This window comes from Filicampus tigris, chromosome 4, assembly GCF_054856515.1.
Source record: "Filicampus tigris isolate MCC_2025a chromosome 4, RoL_Ftig_1.0, whole genome shotgun sequence".
NCBI lineage: Eukaryota > Metazoa > Chordata > Actinopteri > Syngnathiformes > Syngnathidae > Filicampus > Filicampus tigris.
In genome coordinates this window covers 11,415,785-11,433,026 of record NC_141220.1, presented here as the reverse complement: position 1 = coordinate 11,433,026, position 17,242 = coordinate 11,415,785, and the positions used below count along the sequence as shown (strand labels likewise).

The following is a 17,242-nucleotide window of genomic DNA, read 5'->3' as shown; positions in this document are numbered from 1 at the left end:
TACATACTGCTAGTGAATATATGTTTGATCATATTAATTCGGTCAACAATTTATACACTAATCCATCTCTTGTACAAAAACCGGTAAATCAGCCTTGTTCACATGCACACTGTACAGTGCATAGCAATGCCAGGAAATGCGAGTAAGTGCGCTCTCTTTATCTAACTCTCTCACACACACACATTCATTGAGCATTATAAACAGGTATGCCCCGGTGGGCATTGTAGCTTAATTAAACACAGGGCTTAGCTTTAGAAGAGTTGTTGGCAGCGAATGTGTGCACTTTTTTATGTATGCGACGGACCCTTCTAAACGGCACACCAGAGATGGGAAATCAGGTCCAGAAATTAAAAACCCTGCCACAGTTTGGGTTTACCCACAGGTGCTTCTACTCAACCGGCAGGTAAATGAGCTCAGTTGATTAGAAGCACCTGTGGCTCAAGACAAACGGTGGCAGGGTTTTTACTTTCTGGACCTCGATTTCCCATCTCGGCAGCACCCACCATTTAAGAATGTAGTAGACCAGGCCAGTTGACCGTCACACGCCAGGATGCGCTGTTATTGAGTGTGACACTCACAAATGTGTGTTCACAAATATTTTGTTGATAGGAGCATATCTTGCATTCTGAATTTATTTTCATACCAAATGTGAGTGAAAATATATCTCTCAAATTCACTTTTCTAAACATGTTTAGGAAACAGAAGAACAGAGTTAAGTGAGGGAACTCCCTCGCCCTCTCTTCAGAGGAAAATTTGGATGGAAAGTAACTGGTTCGTGTCTTCACTCCTTCTCCACATTACCTGTGTTATTCAGGCATTTAGGCATCGTAACCAAAATCTTTTTGTTATCCGGGATTCCAAGCCTTTGGGTCCCTTGACGGGATATCAATGTTACAGGCGGACGACATAGAAGACAAGGCACACAATGACAAAATAACATATGACATCATTTAAAAAAAATAAAACCCCCTGTTGGGCCTCCATAGCAATTATGACCTGTCACTTTTGCCCATCTCGCCCCCCTGCATTGTAAAAACCTATCCTGATGTGTCCCTGGTGACGTGAAATGGGGTTACTGGGGCTGTAGTATTATCCATCCATCCATCCATTATCTGTACCGCTTATCCTCACAAGGGTCGCGGGGCGTGCTGGAGCCTATCCCAGCTGTCTTTGGGCAGGAGGCGGGGGACACCCTGAATTGGTTGCCAGCCAATCGCAGGGCACACAGAGACAAACATCCGCACTCACAATCACACCTAGGGGCAATTTAAAGTATCCAATCAACTTACCATGCATGTTTTTGGAATGTGTGTACCCACGCAGGCACGGGGGGAACATGCAAACTCCACACAGGGAGGCCGGAGCCAGGATCGAACCCACGACCTCTGAACTGTGAGGCGTGCCGCCGGCTGTAGTATTAATAAAAATTAATAAATTAGTATTAATATTTCACAATGTAACACTGTCATTAAAATAGCCACTGTCATATTGTGTAATGATGCTGACAAATAGAAAAACAAACAAACAAACAGCATTTAAAATGTCAATTATACTGCACAATTTATGGTGAAGGATATAACAATGAAACCACATAATATTCATGCACAATTGATAATCTGTGGAGCTTTTTCTATTAGGATGAGCAACAGAGCATGAACACATCAGATGAACATTTTATTTCCCCTGTTTTTGTATTTGCCTCATAGCTATTTATTTGTTTTTCTTCATGCTTACTCATAACAGGGGAGTTTTTGGACAAGAGCAGAAACTCAAACACTCATACTTTATAACTGCGCAGTATCCACTTACATTTTTCAAAATGCATGCCAATGAATACATATCTTTATCTTTACCTATTTGTCAAATATGAGAGAAGGACCTTGTGGAGAGCAGACCCCTACAAAGGTACATTTTGCAATGTTACATGACCCAAAACAAATTCTTTGTTATAACATTTCAATGTCTTTGCATAATCCCACTGATGAGTGCCTAGAGATTCAAATTGATGTATCTTATAATTAACTAAGGTGTCTATTAAATACCACTAAGACTTACACAAAATAAACACCAAGGCATCATCATCAAAATGATTTGAAATGTTTTGAATTCAGAATACACATTCGATATTCAATTGAAAAAATGGTACGAATTACGAGTTACACATAAATAATTGCCTCTGAATGGTGAACAGATGGAGTCAATGGCCGTCATGTATGGTCGTTACATTCGAGGATCACATGGACACCACAATTTATAAGCTGTTTGCTTTGCAAAATACGAAATGCCTGCAGCTGAACTACGCACCTTTCGAATCATGCTGACTCACACGCAAGAATACACTAAAACAATAGTGTGTGCAACTCACGGGAAAAAAAATGTTCCATCGATTTTATTATTCAGTCTCTACCAATTAAACTGGACACCACGCTCAATGCGTAAACTACTCTGTCGACGCTGAATAAACAAAATATTTTTTTCAACACCATTTTAAGTTCTACTTTCCAAAGTAGTTCCAGCAGAAGCATCCGTTTGTAAATCGTCGGAGGTCCCTTGTAGACTCAAAATGTAATTACCGTGCTGAAATATTGTCGTATTATGCACAACGTGGGACTTGATTAAAAAATATTGCAGGCTACTGTATTTGCATTCTGGCAGTTTATTGGTAACAACTGTTTTTGAAATAGATGCATTTTTAAGGGTTCAAAGAACTCTTGTTTGCAAGGGAGTGTCAGCATGGCACGGTCAGAAGTAGTCGCGACAGCTATTTTTCACTGCTCAAAATACATTCACACAAAGACAACAACACATATCTCAGCAAGGTGGTTTATTGTATCACTGAATTATATATGCAACATTGGAAACAGTGAAATCTGGTCATTGATTTTAAAAGGAATAAAATATTGACTTTCAAATAGGGTCGCCATCCACAACTGGAGGTTTTCTGAGAACCACCCACACACACGATGGCTGCGCAGATGCACACTCAACAAGTCAACACACGTGAGTTGGACCGCGGAAATGGTGAAACAAAAGGGATGGCAAAGAAAACAGTTAAAGAAAACGTCTTTAACTGAAAGTAAGTAGGACATGACTTTTCTGTAACGGAATATAAAGGAAAGAATATACAGTACATGTCAAATGCGTATTATGGACAAAAGTGCTTCCCCACGTCAGATTTGATCCAGTCTGATGAAACATTTTTCACAGGCACATGCTTCTATGAAAGGAGAGGCCATTAACGCCGAAGGAGACAAAGACAGTGCCATGAAACCAAAACAAATGAAGATTGATAGACCGTAATTGGGAATCTTAATCTAATCAAAAAATGAGATTAAGATTGCAAATTACAATGACTCTCAATAAGAGTTAAACTTGTAAATCCACTGCATTATTCTCCATCAAGGCAGCCCATGATAATGTCCAATAAATTGATGTCCTTATGTCATATTCTAGGTGAAAAAACATCATTTTTCAATTCCATCTTGCAAAATCAATCTGTTGGTTTTACTAGACATGGAAATGGGAGGCAGTAAAAAGTTCCAGACTTGTGAGCTCAGCACATGCAAGGAACCTGAGGAGAGTGTGGTCAGCTTCCACACACCTTCACATAGATCACCTCCAGTAGAGTAATGATAATCTTGATTGGTTTACATAATGATATGCCAAGCTTGGAAGTTTTAATTAGCCCCATGACCCCCCTGCTACTTTCAGAGTCATTTCACTACCTTCAATTTTATGTGCTTAGGCTCGTGATCAAAAATGTGCGTTACATTTTTCTTTTTATTTTCAGGGCCATGCAGATCTTCCTAGATTTGATTCTGATAATAGTGATGAATTTGATCTTATGTTTGCAGCTTCACTACACTCTGCCACACTATACTGTATATTTGATCATTCTATTACAGTGTTTGTTCATAGGAGCTACCTATTTACTGTATACTATGATAAACATTTTCTATATGGCTTGTTTGCATTAACAGCATGATTCAGCTCTGGGATGATTAGCTCAACAAGGCTGCGAGTTACCAGAACTCACCATGAGGAGGCTGATAACCTTGTATTGCTCGACTTTCACAAAAGATGGCATATGGTGGAGGAAGCACTTACTGATGATATGGCTTTAATATCAGAATACCTGAGAAATTGGCAACTCAAACTGAGTTTGGCCAAGGCCACCATCACACCATTTCACTTGAACAACAACTGATTGAGATGCCTACTCTCTGTCTACCTAAATGGGACTCCACTTCTGCATAATCCATCCCCCGTGTATTGAGGAGTGATGCTTGAGCGACAGCTTATGTTCAAACATCATATTGAAGTTCTCCGTGCCAACTTGCATCACGAAACAACCTGCTGAGATGTTTGGTTAGATCGTCTTGGGGTGCTAGCACTTCCACACTCCGTACAAGCACCCTAGTGCTTGTCTACAGCGCTGCTGAATACCCACGTTGTGCTGTAGTGTGCATGCCATGACGGTTGATATCACCCTCATGGTGTCCATGAATCACCCCACCCCCACTGACTTTCTACTGGTACTATCTGGCATCGCCCCAGCCAGCCTACGCAGAGAGAATTTTGCCTACCATCTTACTTAACAAGCTATGGTGGATGAAAACAACCCCGTACATCAGATGGTTACTGAGGCACAACCTCTGGGGCAGCAGAGATTGAAATCTCATCGTACCTTCTCTGACAATTCTGCAGGCATCTACTACTCCAACTTTAAAATCCTGAAACCAAACATCAGAACCTCGCCCGGCTCAGGACTGTCCTGAAGAGACTTGGTGAGAGTGAACCATTAAGAACTGAGGTTGGCCGCTTAAACAGCAACTTGTTCCGTTGGGGCCTCGCCGAATCACCATCTTGTGACTGTGGACCTGTACCTCAAAATTGCACAACAGCTGATCCACAGCTGTCTTATTCACCGGTTCCACAATGGTAACGTCGATCTCACAGCCCTCGATGAGACCACAATCCAATGGCTGCAGCGGCTAACCGTAACCTGAATGTGACCCTTGCTGTCTCATACGCCGATCCCTACTGAAGCCGTGGGTACACCTTGGACTAGTCATCACCCTTATTGATCGCCGCTCAATGTAAAGCCCTAATGTTTGGCGTTAAGATTCATGTCAAAATAATGGAAAATGTTGAAAGATAGAAAAGAAGAAGCTTTGGGAATATGTTTTCTGTAACCGCTCTAACTAGAGAAGATACAAATGACAATCAAAACAAAATTCCTTAACTACAGCAGGGGTAACTTCACATTAGGGGCAAGGGTCTGGCTCATGGCTCCTCCAGATGCAGGAGATGTTTTCCTGTGACTCCAATATTCTATGTTTTGATGTAGAGTAGTGTTGTTTTGGGGTGTTTGCTCGCTCCTTCCAGCACTGGCATCATCGCTTCCCTTTCCTCTGCTTGCTTTGCAGCTCCCTTCCTAACTCATTTAAGGGTCCCTATGTGTCATGGCCATAGCCAACAATGAGGTCTCTGAAGTGGTGACCTTCTTTGTATTCCGTATATAACCAAACAATTGCGATATAAGTTGCAATATACATTGACTCAGAGTTAGCTATGTTTTGGCTCACTCTCATAACAGAAACAAAGTAACAAAGTAACAAAACAAAATTAAACAGGGTGCAGTTGCAGTCCATTAGCCTACAAGTGAAAGGCTGAAAAAATCTTATAAACAAAACGAAAAGTCACAGCAGGTAATTTGGCAAATATTGAATGCAAAGATGGGCATTCGCTCCCACGGACATTTTGGTGACAACGTTTTTTAAAAAGGACGGACCAAGCAAGGACAGAAGTGCGTTTCCGTTCGTCCCTGTAATCGTCCGTAACCGGGTCAAGCACCGACGGATGCCCATTTCACTGATGACTGACAGAAACACGGCCAACTGAGAGGCCGATTATTTTATTAATAAGGACAGAGAGATGATAACGGAAGGGTGCCCGGGTCGCGGTCAGAGGACGGACCGGCAAAATAGGGTAAAGTGCTCATCTCTGATTGAATGTAACGTACAGTCAGTACTGTTTCTTATTCAAGCACATGCTGTGTGAAAGGCAAATGGTAAGGAGGGGAAAAATCCACAATGTTTGTAGAGTTTCTGAACACAAAAATGAAGCTAAAACTGTTTCTGTCACTGCAAGTGTGCTTGTATTTCGAGGATGTTGCAGGATGCACACAATGCCATCTGATTGCTGGCACAGGTCAGATGCTCTCAATTTATTTGAATATTATGGTTGTGGTACAGTACACTGAGCACCCACGTGGGTGTGAATGAATCCAGATGCTAAAGCTGAACGTGAAGCAAGCCAAGACAGAGAAATCTGTGTGGTGGAAGCTGCACACTGGTGCGCTCACTGTGAGGCAAAGGAGCAGCTCGGTCACAGGGAAACGTTTCCTTTGCTGTATGCCACACTGGTGACAGACGCAACAGGTGGAGAGGGGGCTATATATCTTCTCTTTTACTGCTTAGTTTGATGCTTTTTATGACCACTTGGCATTAAAACAGCCCATCAGTTTTCTACCTCATGGGCACGTAGACAGAAAGCAGCTCAGTTAACTGAACCGAGACCTTTCTCTCCATAACGTGTCTCTTTAAAGGTAAAATGTTTATAGAAAGCCTTCATAATGTGTCGGTCAAGCAGCTGGCTGTGTGAAAATATCACTCACCACATTGCAAGGCGATAGAATCTTAGTCAAGGAAGTGGCTATGTTAATCATATTTCAAATATTGAGTGTTTTTTTTTATTGTTCTCGCTTTAATCCCTCAGGTGGAAATTCATTTTGTATTACTATGTATGTTTTTCATTGTGCACCACACAGAACTATACTATACTGTAGATCAAGCGCAGAGGCATCAAAAGGGAGCTCAGTGATGGGGTGTGCAAATGAGGCTGTGGTGGGGCATGTTCAATACCTTGCTCAAGGGCATCTCGATAGTAGTAATAATGGAAACTAATAAATAGAGGCGGGAGTAAGTAAAATATGTGCAAGTCACGAGTAAGTCTGGAGTCGTAACCTTCAAGTCTGAAGCGAGTCCTAAGTCACCGTGGGAAAAATTTCAAGCAAGTCAAGTCAAGTCATTACTTGGAACAAGCAAGTCGTAAGTCAAGTCATAAAATCTTGCTCAGTAAAACATGGTGAAGTGATAAAATGTTTTTTTCACTGATCCTACTACAAAAAGTACATTATCTCTCTAAATGTAATGAACATTCACATTTATTCTAAAAATGAAAATAAAAAACAAGTTTTAAATGAGTGTCGACAGTTAAATTATTTAGATAATGCATGCTATTTTTTCATTGTAATGTTTATATGAGTGGCACAATGTGGTGATAAATAATGAAATGAACAAATGCTGAAATATGCTGATTGAAGGTGTAAACATGTACAATCATCAGATTTAATAACTACCTGAAATGTTGTTTCAGGTGCCAATGAGTTACCCAAATCTAATTTGCGTATGTAAATGGTTGAACGAACGGCATTCACTTTGTGCACTTTGTAGGTTGTCACTTTTTGAAGTTGAGTAAGGTTGACACTAACGCATCTATCTTAGGTTCACAGAGCTATATTACATATGCGTCAGACAGATGAAACGAACCCAATAGATGTTGTCTCTCTCATCTTCATGTTTCAAACCTTGCATGTTGCTTGTTGCCTTTTTCCCGCTATCATCAAAATGATCATCCTCGAATCCAAAGACATCGCCACATCTTTTTCTCGCTCCACAATTAACTACTAGCAACATGCCAGTGACATCCTGTCTACGGTGTTTATGTTTTGGTGTATAAAAGCTACTTTACTGCTTTCACTGCATTTGTTGTATTTTTGCTATTTTATGTTATATGTAAAGTTCTTTGTTGTAGCTGCAGCTGTTGTGAAATGTGCTATATATAAATAAAGTTGAATTGTATTGTAATAAACAGATTGATGCCTCTTTTTACTTTTTGTCTCTATATAATCCTGCCTCTCTTTAGCTCTTGACTGGCAGGTGAGAATAATTGATGCAGATATACGCAGGATTGCCTGGCGGAAGTAGATATGTCTACCTTACATGTGCACCTGGCTCGAATAGAAGGTTAAATATATAGAAGCACTACATCAATATTCAAGTGTTGTATCTTTACAACTTTGTGATGTACATAATTAGATGTGATGGTGAAGCACGCTTTCTATTGTCAAAATTGTGGTCGAACAATGTTCCAGCTAACTAAACAGACACTTGATGCTGAGATAATTAGCACTCGAGCATTCATACAGTACACTCACGCACCACCAACTACACTGCTTGACATGGACGTGCCAATGCAGAATCATGTACCTTGTCCTATACACACGTATGCATGGACGTGCACACGACGCAGACTAATAGGGGTTTGTTTGAGTATTTGTGTGTTGCGCTGCACAAGTCTCTAATTAGTCAGAGTATTAGTCAGAGTTTTATCAAATTACGTCATTTATGTTTACTCATATGTGCCTTGTGAGTGTAATCATGAATGCAGAACTTAGACATGCAACTGTGCATGGACTGAAGCGACGCCATTTGACTGTACAGTATGTGTGTTATCTCTGCCCGTGACAAGCATGTCCTGTTTTATTAAAATAAAATTCATTTTTTCTGTAATTTAACAGAAACATCTGTCTTGTTTTTCTGATAAGTAGGAGGCTAAATAAGGCACAATCCCAATACCCACACTTGCACCCTTGTGCTCCTCACTTGCGCATTCCCGCTAAGGGTACGAGTTTCTAGGGTGTCCCAATTCTTCGAAGTGCTTTGTCGCCCCACCCTCTTTGTGCCCTTGTTCCTCACTTTGGCAAGGTATAGTTTTGAGTAGTTCTTTTTATTTTTTGAGAACAGATTTGATTTATTATATTGCAGTATATTATTTTCACATAATTCTTATTTCATCGCCACTTCATCATTTATTTATTTTCATTTCTCATATATTAAATAAGGCCATTTCTAGCCTAAAAGCTATATTCTCTATGGGTCTCCTTTTGATTAAATAGGCAATTTTGTCACTTGTGTTTTTTATAAGTATCCAATTATTGAGGTGCACCTGCGTGGTATCCACCTGACATTTCACTGAACCCAAGAATCCGCCATTCTAGGGTAAATCCTATACAGTCAATAGCAAGTGTGCTACATATATGTGTAATTTCAATCGATATTTTAAAGGCACCGTTTACCCGTTACCCTTTACCGACGTATTTTGTCCTAGTTTAGCTGCCGTATTTAGCAACCTTCTGCGCATGCGGTGCAATCGTGCAGGAGCCAAAAATAGTCCAAATAATGGAGCCATAGCTCCCATCAACTGGAAGACCAAACCCGAGTTTTACTTCACTACTAATTTGCTGAATTTTTAATACAATTTTAAACAGCAAAATTGCCAAAACAACAACCCGTACCGCCATGCTCGATGACGCAGGGGCATAAGTCGATGATGTCACACACAGTGTCCCAATTCTGCAATTTTTGTACACTTGTAACCTGCGTCCTCGAACCCTTCGTGCACTTTGACTATATGTGCACTTCAGTGAGGACCGTAGAGTGCAAGTGTTGGTATTGGGAGTAGGGCTAAGTAACTTTTTGGCTTGGAGGTCTATGATTACAACGCTAGTCTTTGGATCGCCTTTTACCAAAAAACTAAAGCCTGGTTCACACGGCAAGATTTTAAAATTGTCGGCCGACTTCCACTGTGGGATCAATAAAGGCATTCTTATCTTATCTTATTTTATCTTATCAAACCCTGAGAGACCCCACACGTGACGTGAAAAAAACACAGGTATAACGGTTTTGAACGTACCGTGTGTGGTGCGCCGCCACACAGCAAGATCAACACATCACACACACCAATCGATTCATTCACGGTTATATGTCATTCGGAAAATCTCGCAAAACCTCTCGAGAAAAAAATAGACTTCTGAGTAAACAAACATGGCGGGGTAAAAGACAGGACGGGTCTCAGATTGTGTTTTGACGGTGGCACTAGCTTGTGAATTATTTTTAGGGGAAAAAAGTGACACAAAAAGAAAAGACGTTGGGCTTTGTTGCGCCATGACTGTTTTGATTTTGGATTCCCACTGCGGTTCCTCGCCGCCCCACCACGTCGTTTTCTGATTGGCTGCAGGGCACTGTCAATCGGCTCTGTGAAGGTTTGTCCTCGGGGCGCATCACACACGGTGCGAAGTTGGGCCAAAACAATCCAACATGTTGAATATCCCCGATTTGGCGTTGGACGTCCTTCCGAGCGGCCAAGATCTGTCTGAGCACACCACACACGACAGGATTACCTGCAAAGATTAACTTTGGATCCATTACGGGAGTTCACCTACAATTGTCGGGAGGGGAGATTTGGAGCTGAACTTGGGCTGATTATCCTGCCATGTGAACCAGGCTTTAGATATTCAAATGAATATCTAATTAAGGTCAACCAATAAAATGTCTTTACACTGAAATAATGATTTAAATACGGCAGCAACTCAGTCGCTATTTTTGCCTCTGACACATTTGTTCATGAAACTAAGATTTGTTGGCGTTGCCTCATTCACAATAGTGCTACGCCAACCTTCTGCTAGCCTTGTTTCGCTGAGGAGAAATAAGTCAAGATCAATGATGTCATTAATCAACATTGATTTCATAACTAGCGATGTAATATTGAATAATAATAATCACAGGCTTTTAAACAGCGCACCCTATAGGCCTTATGGATGCTTTAGTGGATGACGAAACGCTCAGACCACTTACATGCAAGTTTAGCCATCCAACATGACCTTACTCAGTCAATTTAATCAGGTGCTAAACACTGGCTGTACAGTGAAGATCAGACAGAGACAGATGAAGAGAGACGAAGAAGGAGAGAGAGATAAAGACTATTGTGCTGGAGAAAATTGAGAAAATCACAGATAAATAGAGAGAACATACAGAACAAATAGTGTGCTCCCAAAAATGAAAATGTAATGGCCGGAGTCATTTCTGTTTATGCTTCCCACTGGGAGAACCTATTAGTTTGCAGTTTGAAGAAAAAAAAAAGCTTGCTTATTTTATATGTTAAAACTATCTCTATGACCTCAAAGTAGATTATCATTAAAATGATCATATGAAAAATCATCCCACTCTGGATCCATCTTATGCCTCTAATTAATTTTTTAATTATTATTTCTAAACTTGTCACCGTTTAAAATAACTAGTAAATTAAAGACTGTAAAACAGAATGCGTGACCGACTAATGTGTCAATCATTTTTTTGTAGCACACAAGCACATTATGTCTGCTGGTCCAGGCTGCAGCACACGCTTCGTTGTGCTTTGGTGAATTTTTGAACTCCGGTTAACCCATTAAAGTCTGAAGCCCCTCATGAGACATCTCTCTAAAACCTACAGTCATCTTTGGAACGGGGCGGAGCCATGGGTGGGCCTTGGTGTGCACAGGCCCACCCAGATTGACAGACTGCCCACCCAGTGAGATTTATGAAAAAATATATACTTTAAATTTTTTGGGTGAATTATTATTAAATTATTTTTGAATTTGTGTATCATTGCCTTTTTGTTTATTTTACTGACTATTAAGAGTGGCATATTTGTGGTTGTCTAAGGAGGATCTGAACTTCATATTATTCAGTTTTTCATTTTCAGAGCTGGGCAGTGACCCTCTGTCCCCGGTTTCCGTCCTGCATATTCAATCGACCCGCGCGTCAGCCAACCGGCGTCAAGAACGGTTTTTACCGATACCGCGTCACATGCAGGTGCCACACTCCTGACACACAGTTATATATATATATCACAAACTATAGTTGGACTACGATCTTCTGGACCTTTGCTTCAAGTAATTTTCTTAAACTGAACCCTCTTTAAATTTTAGTTCACTACCGCTGCCCAATATAAAAGTAGCCAGATGCTTCTTTGTCGCAGAAAGTAAATGAATGAGTGGCTCCACTGCCCTCCACAGCTCACGCTTGCCCTGGGTTGGAGAGGGAAATGTAGCTCGGAGAGATTCAGTGAAGCTACAAATAAATAACTCCTATTTCCCCAAGGGATGAAGTGTAGGGAAGGATGCCGAGAATGATGCAGGATTAAGTTTGATGTTTACCAAGAGAAGAAAGGAGAAGAAATGGCAGTTGAAATAGGAGTTGAAACCATGATGCTCTCTTTCATTTCAGCCAGAAAGGTGCACTGCTCAAACAGGCTTTCATTCGGTCATTTGTCTCTATCAGCAGCCATCTCATAGTGTTAGTGTGGGCCTGAGAAGCTATCTTTCTTTCTCTTTCTGGTTTGATGATGGAGAGGTAATTTCACTTTTGTGGCAGCGTGACTCTAATGCTGAGGTGGGCGAACACATGAAGGGATGGGAAAGAATACATCAGATGGGAGTCTCTGAGAAAAAGCCAGCCTCCACATTGGCTGACACTGACAGAATAAATGGCTGTGATTTAGGATTGTTCAGATAAGTTTTTTTTTCAATTCCAATTACATCGAAAATGCAGATAAATATTGCAAACAAAACTGAAACAAACCAATTTCTAAACCTCTGTACATACCGGCAGTCCTCGGTTCATCATTTCAAATTAGACATTAATAGGTTTTATAATGATCTATAATAATCAACATCACTATCATCATCATCATCATCATCATCATCATCATCACCATCAACTGGGGGTGTCATATTTTTCTCATTGACGCGTCTGTTGTATTGTCCAGCAAAAGGCGTTTTTCTGCCCATTAAAATTTTTCGTGGCTGTCAGGGGAGATGGGGTGCTGTGGATGCCCCACCCCAAGTGGATGCCCGGGCCCCCTACCCACCCCGTGAGCCTCCACCTTTGCACACCACAGCAAAGGGCACACTCATGCTCAAACAGGATGGTGTCCAAGTGTTACCACCGCGCGCATCACCGAATGGGCTCCAAATGGAAAGTAATGAGAGAGTATTTTCTGGCAGACGTGCCCTTCTGCAACTGTGTTTGACTGTCAAACTGACCGAGGGACGACATCGTCCAGCAAGTTGGCGCCATCCTCTCTGATGAAGCCTTGTATTTGTTGAAGGAATTTGAATGGTTGGTATACTGACTCTGCCTCATGATTTGGCACCCCAGGATATCAGAGCAGGTTCCACAGAGCACCCCTCTGAATGACAAAAGCATTGGCAGTGTCAGCCAGGCCCAAAATCTTTTAGAGATCCATCTTCTTCACTGGAGTGTGAAATTATTTTAGCTCCCTGCTCATTATAGGATTTTAGAATGCATTATAGTTAGGGCTTTTATGGTGTGCCGCAGCATTAATTCAATTTGCCCCATTCACGCTTTCGTATTATCACGCTCGGTTCACGCTACAGGGGGAGGAAGCCGCTGAGCAGTGCACGCTGGCCTTATCTCTAAAGGATATAAACTACACTACCCAGCTCAATCAGGGGCTCCTCTAAGCATTCATCCACCATTCCTCTTCCTTCCCTCCACATGTCGTTTCCTGTGGCAGCCTCCGTCTCTCCTTCAATCCTCTATCTCTCTCTTCATTTCCCTCTGAGCTGATGATTGATGGAGGTTGGCCTCAAAGCCCTTTGGATTTCTTTCCACAGAAACAGAAACACAAACGCACGCAGCCTGTGCACGTTCAAACACACACACACGCGCGCAGTCAGACCAAAGCTAAGAAGACGCTATAGGAAACACACAAGTTTAATAGGAAACAATGTGCGACTGAGACAGAATGGATTATATGACTGTAACCGGAACTTTTGTTCTTTGTTTGTTCAGTGCACCAGGGAATGTGCCATTCCGGGATCACCCCAACGCTGTGCGTGCTGTTGTACAAATGCGCAGTTGTGTGCCGAACATTGCAAAGGCATCAGAGTGAAGCAGCAGCGGGAGTGCAGACTCTGACAGCGTTGCTCCAACTTAAATACTGCATGCTTGCATGAATGCACAGTGACAAAACGCGTGGGAACACGGTTTATCCATTGTCTGCGCTTGGCTATACAGTACACAAAACATGGCGCACCCTATTTAGTTGCACGCATTGTGCTTTACATCAGCATGTGACTGATGTGCAGCTTATAGGAAATGGCAGAGGAGGAGGCGAGGAGAAGGATAAAGTCCTCATTTAGACAACTAATCCAGTGAGCAGCCTGCGCTGTGAGGACCATCATCTCCTGTCATTAGCGGCCAGCAAGATTAAACAAGATCAATGTTTATGACCCCATGTGCACGAGACAAACGTACTACTACTGCTGGATGATTCATTCTGTTATTACCTGTCATCGTAATTATAGCTATGCGTGATAATATTTCACATACAGTATGTAGGTGAGAGCAATTTAATGAACTTGAACAGCACCACATTTATGATCATGGACCGACGTCAGATGAGCTCACATTTTTTTTCAAGTAATGGACATCAACTCAGACATATTTTTTTTCCAGAATATGTTCTCTGCAGACCCGCTAGTTGAAATACGGCATTTTGATTAACATTGCATTTATGGAATATAAATTAAGCCGAAAAATGCACCCACTTTTAGCCATCTCAGCGGGCGGCCATTTTGTCACTTCTGCCAACTGAAGATGACATCACAACTCAGGGCTCAGATAACGACCAATCACGGCTCACCTGTTTTATGAAGCTGAGCCGTGATCGGTCGTTCTCTGAGCCCTGAGCAACTTCGATGTCATCTTCAGTCGAAAGAAGTGACAAAATGGCCGCCCCCTGAGCTAGCTAAAAAAACGGGTGGAATTCTCATATTCCACAAACACAATATTAATCGGAATTCCGTGTTTAGCCTAGTGGGCCTACCTATAACATATTCTGGACAAAAAAACGTTAGGGTTGACTTGCCCTTTAAAATGAAGTTTCATAATCTGACAGTCATTCAAAATAATATGGCAAACTTGGTGACACATTTGCAACACTGAGCGCATAATTACTCAACAATGGGAGGCACTTTTTGGGACAGAGCTTCCATTTAATGCATGACAGGCAAAAAGATCCTCATCAAAACCAAGATATGCATATTTGTGCGTTGAATTACTGAAACAATTTACAGTGCTCTAGCAGAAAGGGCAGCAGTAATTATGAGTCAATAATGTGCAAATGAAGAAAAACTGGGAAGATTCCAATACTTCACAGTGAATTACGTGGAAACTTGAAAAGCTTGCTATTTTCTTCATCCCCTTTTCCTTTGTTTCATTTCGAGTAAAAGAGCTTAAGCAGCAGGCTCTGTCCTCAGCTCCAGGTCTTGATCGTTAATGTGGAGCAGTGGCGCGTGTCTATGTGTTTCTACGGCAAGGCTGGCACGGCTGACGACACAGTGGCATTCCACTTCCATCTTCCTCAGCACATGATAGGGCTGAACAGACCATATGGTGTGATTGGATCACAGAATTAAAGCCCTACCCAGTCGAGGCAGAGCAGCAGAAAAACCACTGATGTTCACTGGGGAAGATCTGACACAAATTTTTAGCTGACTTCAAGCAATGATAAAAAAAAAAAAAAATTAAATAAAAAAAAAAAACACAGGCATGATAGAGATGGGCACAAAAACTCTAACAAAGTTTGACCAGCTTTTATTTTAGCACATTACATTGTGTGTCTCCCTGCTCGTCAAATGGGCTGCTACACGTCGTCAAACTGCCTTTTACAAACACCCGAATGATGAAGTACATGCTGTCTCGTAGATGTTGTTCATCAGCTCTCAGAGGGTCGACATTATGCCTACTTCAAATATATGTGCTGCTCTAAGATGGACATCATCTTCAAACACGATCCTCTTTGCTTTCTTCGCTTTGTGTCTGATTATCAGTCCGTGAACGTTAGTAAGAGTCTTTATCATCACTCTGCAAGGCATTTTTATCTGTTCAACAAAAGCTGCATCACTGTGGAGAAATTTTGTATCATGCAATTAGAGCACTTTGGCAATTTCTGCAATTTCTGTACTTTCCTCTTCAGCCACATTTACAGCATGTCAGATGTTACTGCATTAAGAACATTCATGGTCAAAGTTCAATAGGAAAACCTTTCAAAATGTCTCAGTCGCTGTGTTTTAACCGTCGGCCTCTGGCCCCCTGAGAGCAGAGCGCCAACCATTCTCAAGCTTAGTTAATTGGACCTTGGGGTATGAAAGGTTGCAAAATACAAGACCAAATAGATAAATAACCACAACATATCCCGACACAAGCTTCAATTTGCCACCAGTGCATTCTGGTTGAAAGGTGGGCAGAGTGGTTGATTCATTGAAGTGCTTAAAGACGGTTCTCTCAGCTCTAGGACTCGTGCACACCTCTCTCTTTCAGACTTTGTAAAGTGACAGCAACAGTCTGTCACAGCCCATTCTGTGACATACAAATTGTTGTTTAAAATGTTGTTTTGTGAGTGGAAGCAAAACAGCTCCGAGTTTAATCGATACCGCAAAATCAATGCAACTCCCCTGGGAAATGCCACTGAAAGGCCGTCCAGCAAGCAATGGAAAAGAAAACTTGTATAAGGAAAGAGAAAACAAAGGGTGTCGAGGGGACATTCTCATGGTAAAATTCACTTAATTGCTCTGTTCATTACATATCTTTCCAATCGAAACAACTAAGGATGCAATATATCGGCATATTGGGACACAATTCAGGAATCAGTTCAACATAAATCTTTATCTTGCCTTAAGCCCACCATATGTTCAAATAAATAGAATAACATCTTATCAGATCGGAAGAACTTAATATAAAATGAGGGTGTTGTGCTCATTTGTCACACAGGTCCAAATCAGTTTGCAAAAACGCATCGTGCGGTGTCCTGAGGTCAGCGAGAAGTCTGCCGGAGAGCACCTGCCTCCTTGCTTTGCCTGTAGTTGACAATGTGTGCGATAATGGGCATCAATAATGTAGACTCGCATGTAGCCATGGGTGTCCTCAGCTGCCTTTAGTATGCCCGCTCACCTCCCAGTATCTCACGCACACACACGGACGTGTAATTGATTATTTGGGGCTAGTGCTGAGGTCCCTGTAGTAATGAGATGTGCATTGCTCATGCAAACCGAGTGGCAGACATACTCGCTCATTTAACATCCGTAGCATTAGCCAACTGACCCTGCTTTGACGTCTGCATGCATGCACGAACAATTGCTTATTGTTATCCAATATTACTTTGACAGATTCACCACTCTGATATGCCAATTGTATCAATACCAATGTTATCAAGCTGATTTCATTTGCAGGTGTTCAGTTTCTGTTTTTGTGGGAATGCCAAAAGAGTCAAG

General features: G+C 41.6%; 1 protein-coding gene and 1 long non-coding RNA gene across 3 annotated transcripts in view; one reads left to right on the top strand and one right to left on the bottom strand.

Annotated features, from left to right (window-relative positions):
* Nucleotides 1-17,242, bottom strand: part of LOC147148489 (neural-cadherin-like) — a 136,884-nt gene that overhangs the window by 100,183 nt on the left and 19,459 nt on the right. The gene's annotated exons all lie outside the window — the stretch shown is intronic.
* On the top strand, nt 568-2,956 carry LOC147148490 (uncharacterized). Its single transcript, XR_015086494.1, has 3 exons — nt 568-582; nt 696-771; nt 2,916-2,956. It is a non-coding gene; the product is annotated as an uncharacterized LOC147148490 (long non-coding RNA).